Below are 9,910 nucleotides of genomic sequence, written 5' to 3'. Positions count from 1 at the left end.
AAGGCAATACGATAATGTCGAACAATTACAATTTCTTAAAAGTAAAAATAAAAGAAAATCTAATAATGCTATTTACTCAGGATACACAATATCGCTATTGTAAGCTGTATATGCTGCCGACATCTGTCGATGTGTCGAAAACAGCTCTTAGTAAACAAGCAACATCTTTGTTCATGGATCTCTGTGCAATAGACGCGTTCAGACATTTGGTACCTACTTCTATTTATAAAATTCTAAAACGTGAGTCATCGGATCTTGTTCAACATATTTAATAGATTACAATTTCTGCGTTATTCATACCTTTTTCTTTATTTTATGTTTTTATTGAGGAGAAAAGGGGATTCCCCACACTCTTTCCCAAATGATTTTAAAACTTCCGTTAGCCCTTCAGACCGGGAAAGAAGGTCCTTCTTAAGTATTGTCTTTCTTGGATTCCTCCAAGTGCATCTTTACATGGGTATACTTCGCGTTTAGGCGAATAACTTCCTCCGTTTGATTTTGTAGATGAAGATATTCAGCTAATTGTTTGATATCCCTCGCCGCCACTTTCATTTCTTTTACATAGTTTGCTTTTGTGAATCCAGATTTTAAAGCCAGAAATCCTATTAGCTAGTTGAAAAGGCCAAAAATACAAGAAAATATGACATCACAAATTTTACACACATCAATTATATTCGAACATAAGTAATCTATCAAAGGAAAAAATTAAAGCAAACAAACACAAAATAAAAAATAAAAATTAATAATAACTAAAACTAAAACGATAAAGAATAATATTAATAACCTAAACTAAATGATAACTTAAATCTCAATAAGAGCATGATAAACACAATGAATGTTGAACTCCGGAAGGTAGACAGGACTTCTTCCGGGTACCATCACTCATTTCAAGTCTCCCATTTTAAACAATTGTGTGATATATACCCACAGAAAACAACAATATTGTTCAAACTAATTTGCCTTCAATAATAAATGACGGTAGCTAACGTCTACCGACATTTTAAACCACTCACTAATACGCGTACTCAACGCAGCCTTGCGATTCTGTAACTCACATTTCCAACTCACACAGCGGTTTTCGCATCCGCGGTCGCTCTCAAATCACTCGTGAAGCACTCATTTTATGATTTGGCATTCTGATAAACAATAAACTACAAGCTCCCCACTTTTCAGAATACCAAATCATAAAATAACTGCTTCACGACTGATTTGAGAGCGACCGCCGATGCTAAAACCGCTGTGTGAGTTCGAAAAGTGAGTTACAGAATCGCAGGGCAGTATTGTATCACGGTCTCTCGCTCGCAGCACTCAACTGGCAACATGTCTAATCTTGTCGAGCGCCCGACGCCGTCTCCGCGTTCATCCCTATCGAGTGGTAATAAAATTAAAATATAGTATATATTGCTTTGTTCTCTTTGAGCTAGGGTACACATTAAACGCTACAAATCACTCTTGATTGAAAAATCTCACCCGCCTTATTAAGTCTCAAAAAGCGATTACATATTTTCTGACACTCGTAACTTGTTAAAAATAATATTTAAAATTATTCTTTAACTGTTTGATGGTACGTCATAAACGCTTAAATCCGTTAAAGTTCTACGTTAAAAAAGAACTTCATGTTTAGAATGCAGAATATTTTTTTAATTTTTATTATATGTAAAATTTATTTTATTTTTATGCATTTAGTAGCATATAGTTACAATGCATTGGTAAACTTAGCTATTTTTGGCAGTTCTATTAATTTTTATCAAGTTAACAGTTTCCGCTGAGATCTACAACAATGTAAGAAAGTTGAACTTGCTCCGAACTTCCAGAATCAACGGTGCGGTTCAAGAGTTTTTTCAAACTTACTTCATTAGAAGGAATTCTTTTGAAATAGCACAAGAATTTATTGAAGTTAAACTACGCGGAAGTTTTATTTGTATTACAAAACAGTTTTTAAATCTTAACAAACCATGTTGGCGTCTAAACGAAAATTTTAAAGTATTAGATAGATAGCAAGACGTTTGTAAAAATTGAATAACAGTGAATATTATAAAAGTAATAATATGCAAGCAGTCAGAGAATATATTATTATATAATGGTTTGTTGACAATCTACAAAAGGCAAAGACAATTGAATATGTGCACTTAATATAATTCGATAAATAAACTTTTATTTCTAGTAGGTATACAATGAGTTAATGGGTTACATACCGAATACCGAAACTAGCCCAGCGCGAATTTCCTATCTTTAATACGTATATAGGTACGTAAATAGGTAAATATATTATTTAAAAAATACTGTATAAAATACTCATAATATAAATATTTTAATTACTTAGGTTTGTAAATAAAATACGTAAGAATGCCTTAGTTAAAAGTGTGCAGTACTGATTTAGTTTTTATGAATAAGAGAACTTTGACTGTTATCTATGGCGTTTAGTATTAGTGTGAATTACGGTAATTAAGTAAAAGCTGTCATTGTCCTTAACTGATAACGCTTAGTCGCCAGGGATCCATTGATTTCCATTATCCCTGAGATAGCGTGTTAATTAGCAAGATTATTTTGAGAATGTAAGAAATCTAATCTTCACAGCTACTATTGTATTACAAGTATGACTTGCAGAAGAGAATAGTTGTTAACGAAAGTAATGTTGGTGAGGTTTATTTAAAAAATATGGAATCTATAATTTCGAAGTGGAAGTTTGGAATAATAATATTGTAGAGTTGGTCAGTATACATCCAGTATTCGAAATACAAACTTTAAAAATTATTAATAAATATTTTTGTGCCATATTTTTCGTCTATCGAGCAACCCACGCTTTTTCACAATAAAACCAGTATTTTTTGTTCATTACCATTTTCAGCCTAAATTAGGAATTATTTTTCACTTTTTAGTTTTATGTGCTTTAAAAGCGTGTTTTATAGTTTTTTTAAACTATATTTATTTTCCACTTTTTAGTCCTACCAGCAATACGTGTTGTCTCAATTTAATCGTATTGCTTTGAGGAAAAATTTCATTGTTTTTTCGAGATAAACCTATGAAATTATTATACTGTCGCTGATTCTTTATAAGTGTACAAAGTTTGAATTAAATCTGTCCGTTTAAAGTGGGTCAAAATTGAGTCCGAAGGAGTAGGTTACATACATACATACATACAGGTGAAGCTAATATAAAGCGTGTAAAATAGGCCTCGTGACAGTAAAACTCACGCCTTCTTGGGAAGTTGAAAGAACAGTGGTTCTCAAAAAAAGTTAAATGTGATAAAGGCCCAACCAAACCGTCAACAAAGCATTGAGTTGGAGTCAAATTATCCATTAGTTAAGATTAATAGTGAAATTAACACTAAGTTAAGGGCAACCTAAAATTGCGTTGAATTATAGTTTACTCAGTGTGAGTTATGATCCCTAACGAGCCTCCCTTGACCAATAATTTATTTTATTAATTACTTCTTACTACTCCCTGACTTAGTTAATTGTGTCTTGCCGCCTTTGTGGCTTAAAGCCGGATTCAGAGAACGGTTCCTTGGGTAAATATAGAACCTTTTGGTTTTGTAGACATTATAAAATATTTAATTAACACACAACTTGGACACAAATCTAATATAACTTTAACTGACCAAATCCACAATGATTTTGCTGCGTTGGTATACAGGTGACATAACCCTCGATAAAAACAATATCAAAAAATGAATTGTTTTCTTTCTCTGTCAAATTACGTTTACGCTGTAAAGAAAAGAGACAGATTAGGTAAGTAGTTGAATCATTGCAATTTACTGATTTATTTTATTTTTGGCTTGGAATTGATGTTTTTGTCTATCACGGTATGACAGCACTAAAATATCAAGTGGTATATAATATGAATGATATCTGTATAGAGGCAAGACGCGGATGATTTTGCAGATGGTATAGTCGTTAACACCGTCTCATAATGCAAACCTTGTAGGTATTTATTTTTGTTACATGACAGATACGTTTATATAGTTGGTCAAGTTTTGGGAGTACTTCAAGTAATTAATATAATTACTGGCTAATTGAAACATAACATAATTGGTGTTACGAACATTGCTATTACTGAGAAATACGATATGTGCATTATCACCGGCTAACATGCACTGGTCATACATTTAAGACTTAGTGGCGAAATTACATTTGAAATTCCCCATTTAACATTTATTAGAAAGTGCTCATGCACATTAAGCTAGCTTGTTAATTATTGATTCAATAATTGAAAGTGCTAATGAAGTTATGCGGTAAGGTTTCAGTAATGTCACGTAGTAAAAAGCTTACCTTCTAGCTTACTTAGAAGAAGTGTATTTTAATGTGTATCCATTTGGAACTAATCGAAAATACGAACATATATAGTTTGAATACTATTCGTGAGCAGTGTTGGCCTAGTGGCTTCAGCGTACCACTCTCATCCCAGAGGTCTTGGGTTCGATCCCCGGCTATGCACCAATGGACTTTCTTTCTATGTGCGAATTTTACCATTCGCTCGAATGGTGAAGGAAAACATCGTGAGGAAACCGGCTTGCTTTAGACACAAAAAGTTGACGGCGTGTGTCAGGCACAGGAGGCTGATCACCTACTTGCCTATTATTTGACAAATGATCATGAAACAAAAATAGAGAAATCTGAGGCCCAGACCTAAAGAAAGTTGTAGTGCCTCTAATTTATATTATTTTTTTACTATTTGTGTACGATTCTTTTTGATCGCTATCGCATCAATTGCTATTGGCAGAGTTTTCTCCTACTGTCCCAACCCCGGAAAAACTTTATCCCCGGCGCTGAATTCTAAAGATAAGAGCAATTATAAATCTGTGTCACGTGTGTGAAAACTTACAATAAATAGTGTATTAGGTCCATATTCTAAATCGTATCTTAAGTTATAACCTCGTCTTGAGCGCTGTCATATATGTCCAACATACAGAAAAAATGTTTTGACAGCTCCTGATACTAGATGTCAGTTTTATTGACATTCTAGAATACGGGCCATAGAGTACTCTGATATAACAAAAAATTATGAATAATACTAACTATATATGGTTTGCTTGGTATACATTGCATATAAAGAAAAAGGCAGCAAGTTGTACAACCATATTTTATTATTACATACCTCAATTATATGAAACAAATACTACTAGCAAAGGTTTAATGAATCCACACGAATAATAATCGTACAGTATTTAATTTAGATTGATTCCTTTTAGCAGTACAAATAACACTTTAAGCTTAAATTAAAACGAGCAGCGGGTCCAAGGCACCGATCTCACTTTTAATGACAATCTACTTAACGACAAATCACAGACTCAATTCGGTCCAACGTCTCATCACCACAATGCTCCACTGCATACTCAATCAGAACTACCCTGCGTTCCCTGAACTCACTGTCCAAAGTCAAGATGGCGCTTTGACCCCACTCGAGGTATTTGCTCGGCTCTGATTGGTCGTAACAATATTAGTACTTTTATTCATTAAGTAATGATTCTAAATAATAAATCAATTCAATACTAAAATAAAAAAAAAACTTTAGAGGTGTCAAGGGACACCCGGATGGAACGAAATTCCTTTCGATTAATTTATATGTTAATTGGTATCATAACAGTATGATAGATTTTTTCGACACCAATCTTACGACGAAAAAAAAAAGCCAACATCACGAGGTGTTCCCAGGCGGTCGCCCATCCAAGTACTGACCTCGCCCGACGTTGCTTAACTTCGGTGATCGGACGAGAACCGGTGTATTACAATAGCAAATAGCAAAAAAGTGTCGTGACAACTTTTCGTAAGATTTTTTTCCGTCTAGCCCCCTTTCACAACGCGCGATAAGGAACTTCGTTCCAAAAAATGAATCCAATTAATTATGATTCTTTAATGAAATAGACGGAATCTCATTCCTGTTATATATATTTTTTTAAGATAAAAACATATAATTATTGGAATGGTAACAACATTGTACCTTTTTTGTTCCCATCACAGCAAAAGGCAAGAACCGAAATGTTAGCTAAGCTTAATTGATTTACACATTTGGCAAGTTTCCAAGTCTCTGAGTTTCAGAGTTGGTGGTTATTTCTTTGAAACATCCCTTCTATAGTCAACCATACGGATCTTAAGCTATGAGAAAAATAATTTATTGGCCGGGTAATCTTTCTGAACATATCTAAGAAATCTATGGGTTCGAAAAGCGATTAGAGTTTTGGAATAAAGAAGACGTATACATTTTCCTGAGTTAACGCAACCTTTACTTAGATACTACAACAATTGTTTTGTTTGTTCGTAATGTTGTGTTGTTGCTGGTATAGTTGAGTTTGAGACTTTTTAGTATCCTATAAATGTTTTTAATTTACAAAATTTAAATTAGGCCCCATTTAGGTATAACTCCTCCATTTTCCCCACTTGAGCCACCAAATTTCTACTATATGCGTTAAATCGCCGGCTTAACTTTTTCTTGAGCTAGCAACACAACTTCTTCCTCAAAAAAATTAATAAATAATAATAATAAAGTTTTAATTAAGTAGTGTAAAATTTACAAATTCATTAGTGTCGTATTATAATTTACTTATAAGTTAGTTATTGTTTTTTCCATTGTTTCGTGTTCCGCTATTGAATGTCTTTTCGGTAAAGGCCTCCTCCTGAAGTTTCCATTTGGAGCTGCCCTGCGATTCTGTAACTCACTTCACGAACTCACACAGCGGTTTTCGCATCGGCGGTCGCTCTCAAATCAGTCGTGAAGCAGTCATTTTATGATTTGGCATTCTGAAAAGGTGGGAGCTTGTAGTTTATTGTTTATCAGAATGCCAAATCATAAAATGACTGCTTCACGACTGATTTGAGAGCGACCGCCGATGTGAAAACCGCTGTGTGAGTTCGTGAAGTGAGTTACAGAATCGCAGGGCTGTTCTTTGATTCCATTTCTCCCCAGAAACGAAATGATATTCCCACAGGAAGACCATAATCCTATCGTTGTTATGGTCTACCCACGATTCCCTTGCCTGCCCATCTTCATATCAGATGTTGTGAATATGAAAATTCTTACAAAAAATGTAATCGACTCAAGATTCGTAGTTTTACCTATACTAGGTAACATAGTGAAGAAAAACTGTGTTCGCTTGTCCATAGTTCAAGAGGTCTGTACTGTTATATTAATTAAATAGTCAACATATATATAACTTGTACCAAATAGAGAATATACAAGAATTAAATTCAACTACTATTAGTTAAATTAGTTTATATATATAAAACCCGGTTTTATAAAATTAAAAAAATAATATTGAAGAAGAATTATTATTTTTTTGTACATTCTCTCGATTGGCATCAAAAAAATAAGGGGTGTTTTCACATTTGAGTCGGTTCCATTCCCAGACGAGACAAGCAATTTTTAGAAAATCATTTAAGTAATAATAATTACTGTTCTGTTACTTTTCAAAGTAAAATATAATCTTCTTAGCAAAATTAGGTAGGTAACTAGATAGGATATCTACGATATTAAAGGTACTTTCCTTTGATGTCCCCTAGTCTAGGGAAGCCCTGTATATACCTTATACTGGGGTAATAGGTTTACATACATGAATAGGTGAACAATCAGTCAGGAATATCTATAAAATAAAACTTTTAGGAAAACGCCAACGCTTATCAAGAATTTGTTATTAAGAAAAGTAAGGATTATCATGCCTCATGTCGAGTTCAATACCTAATAACAGAAATAATGTTTACAGTTTAATTTGTGGCTGTCTGATTTAATAATAAACTTTAATAAAAAGTCGAATAAAACGTGTTATCAAAAACAAACGAAAGCTTTGCGAAACTCGGGTGGGAAAAGATAAAACTATTTCTATAATATTTATTTCACAACGATGTTGGAATTTAGAATTAATTAAAAACTACGTTAATTAAGCAACGTAAATATAATTAGAGTTCTACAAAATATCACTTTTTATACTAGTTGTAACGTGAAAGAGAATACAAGAATATGAATTTGAATATATAAGGTGTCAATAAATTATGTAATGAAGTAAAAAATATGTTATTTGGAAAACACACCTTTGCGTCTATTTTATTGATCATCATTTTTAGGAGACATAATATGCGATATGAGGTTCGCGATGTTCATTATACGAGGTAAAAACCGAAATTAAATTACCGGATACAATACAAAGACATTTTAGGAAGAAACTTTTTTAACACAAAGGATATTAATGGATATTTGTCTGAAGTTTGGTACATTATTTTGTTACAATTAATTTAACTTTTCGACTATAATGTCGTAGAAAATTATAATAAAATAAATCAGTGGCGCTACAACCTTCTTAGGTCTGGGCCTCAGATTTTTGTATCTGTTTCATTATCATTTGTTAATCAAATTGTTAAAGTAGGTGATCAGCCTCCTGTGCCTGACGCACGCCATTGACTGTTGGGTCTAAGGCAAGCCGGTTTCCTCACGATGTTTTCCTTCACCGTTCGAGCGAATGTTAAATGTGCACATTTAGAAAGGGATTCCATTGGTGCACAGCCGAGGATCGAACCTACGACCTCGGATGAGAGTCGCACGCTGAAGCCACTAGGCCAACACTGCTCTAGAAAAAAAAATACTTTAATTTAATTATGGAATTAAATAAAACAATGTTATTCCGTAAATCAGAACAACGTTAATAACTTATTCTTCTTATTCAGTAAGCGCGCTAAACAATTGCGGGTATTTTAATGAAATTATTTTGTTCTTTTGTTTAATAACTGCTGCTGTTTTACTTAATTGTACCCTGAAAACAAAATTAAGCACCGTCATTTGTTTACCTTGTAGGTGCTGCCATTCCCTTGAGTTTCATAAGATAAACTACATTCGTAAATCTATTTTAAATAATCGATCGGGGGCAAGATTTCACAGCACACAAGACAGCTTTTGAAATTAATTTGTTTACACTATAAAGGATTTAAACAATGATGACCTTAAGTATTGAAGCTTTAGAAAAATATACAAAAAATTAAATATAAAATAAACTTTCTACCTCCATGGCTTAGTGTTTATATCTTATAACATACTTTGGATCAAACATTGATTTTATACATATAGTATTTTTTTTCATCGGTGGGCATTTTTAGTAAATATACTGTTGCAGGTAGCGATTGTATTTTATATTGGAAATGAACTCGGAAAACTAAGAGGGTCCATTCAAAGGTAAGTTATTTAGATATATTTGATGTATTCTATAATAGTGAAGTACCCTCGTTCTACAAACGCGTGATTAGGCACGTTTCACACATGACGACCCAATGTTACCGCATACTCGTGTTACAAGCCATTACACACCGAGGTCAGTAGATTGAGTATAATTAAAAATGAAATAAATATAAATTTTGCGATCGTTGGTCTCGGCTGAATTTTTATGCTTACAACAACTCATTTTCGCTTCTTTGCTTCACTTTCTTGGGGCTTAGGTATATTTAAATAGGCACATATTTAACAACATATAAAATGTATGTATTTAGACAGCCATTATAATATTCAAGTGATGGTAAATTGTCATAACGTCAGTCGTCAAAACTTGGAAGACTCCAGCTGTTTCGTAGATTGTCACCATGTGTTATCTTCTTTGTTTAATGTAAATTGCGCTATAATTTATTCAACCCAACCTTGCATACGGAAACAACTCGCATTGCGTCAGTACTTAGTCAATGCCTCATTTTAGCTTTCGCGAGGTATTATTTATTCAAGTATTGTCTATCAAAAGCTCACTTTAATGAAAGAAAATAGAAATAGGTTTCAAAGGACATTCGCGTAATGGAAAGCGTCAGTCTTTACGTATTTTCCATTTTTGTGTTTACAAATTGTAGTGTCTGTGAGATCTCGTTAGGTGCACTGCCAGTTTTCTTGAACATAGCTTACTAATAAAAGCTGTTGTTTCGTTTCGTTCAAAGCGGAATTCAAGGTATTT

The sequence above is a fragment of the Pieris napi genome, chromosome 6, assembly GCF_905475465.1.
Source record: "Pieris napi chromosome 6, ilPieNapi1.2, whole genome shotgun sequence".
NCBI lineage: Eukaryota > Metazoa > Arthropoda > Insecta > Lepidoptera > Pieridae > Pieris > Pieris napi.
The sequence above is the reverse complement of the archived record's forward strand: the minus strand, read 5'-3'. Positions refer to the sequence as shown.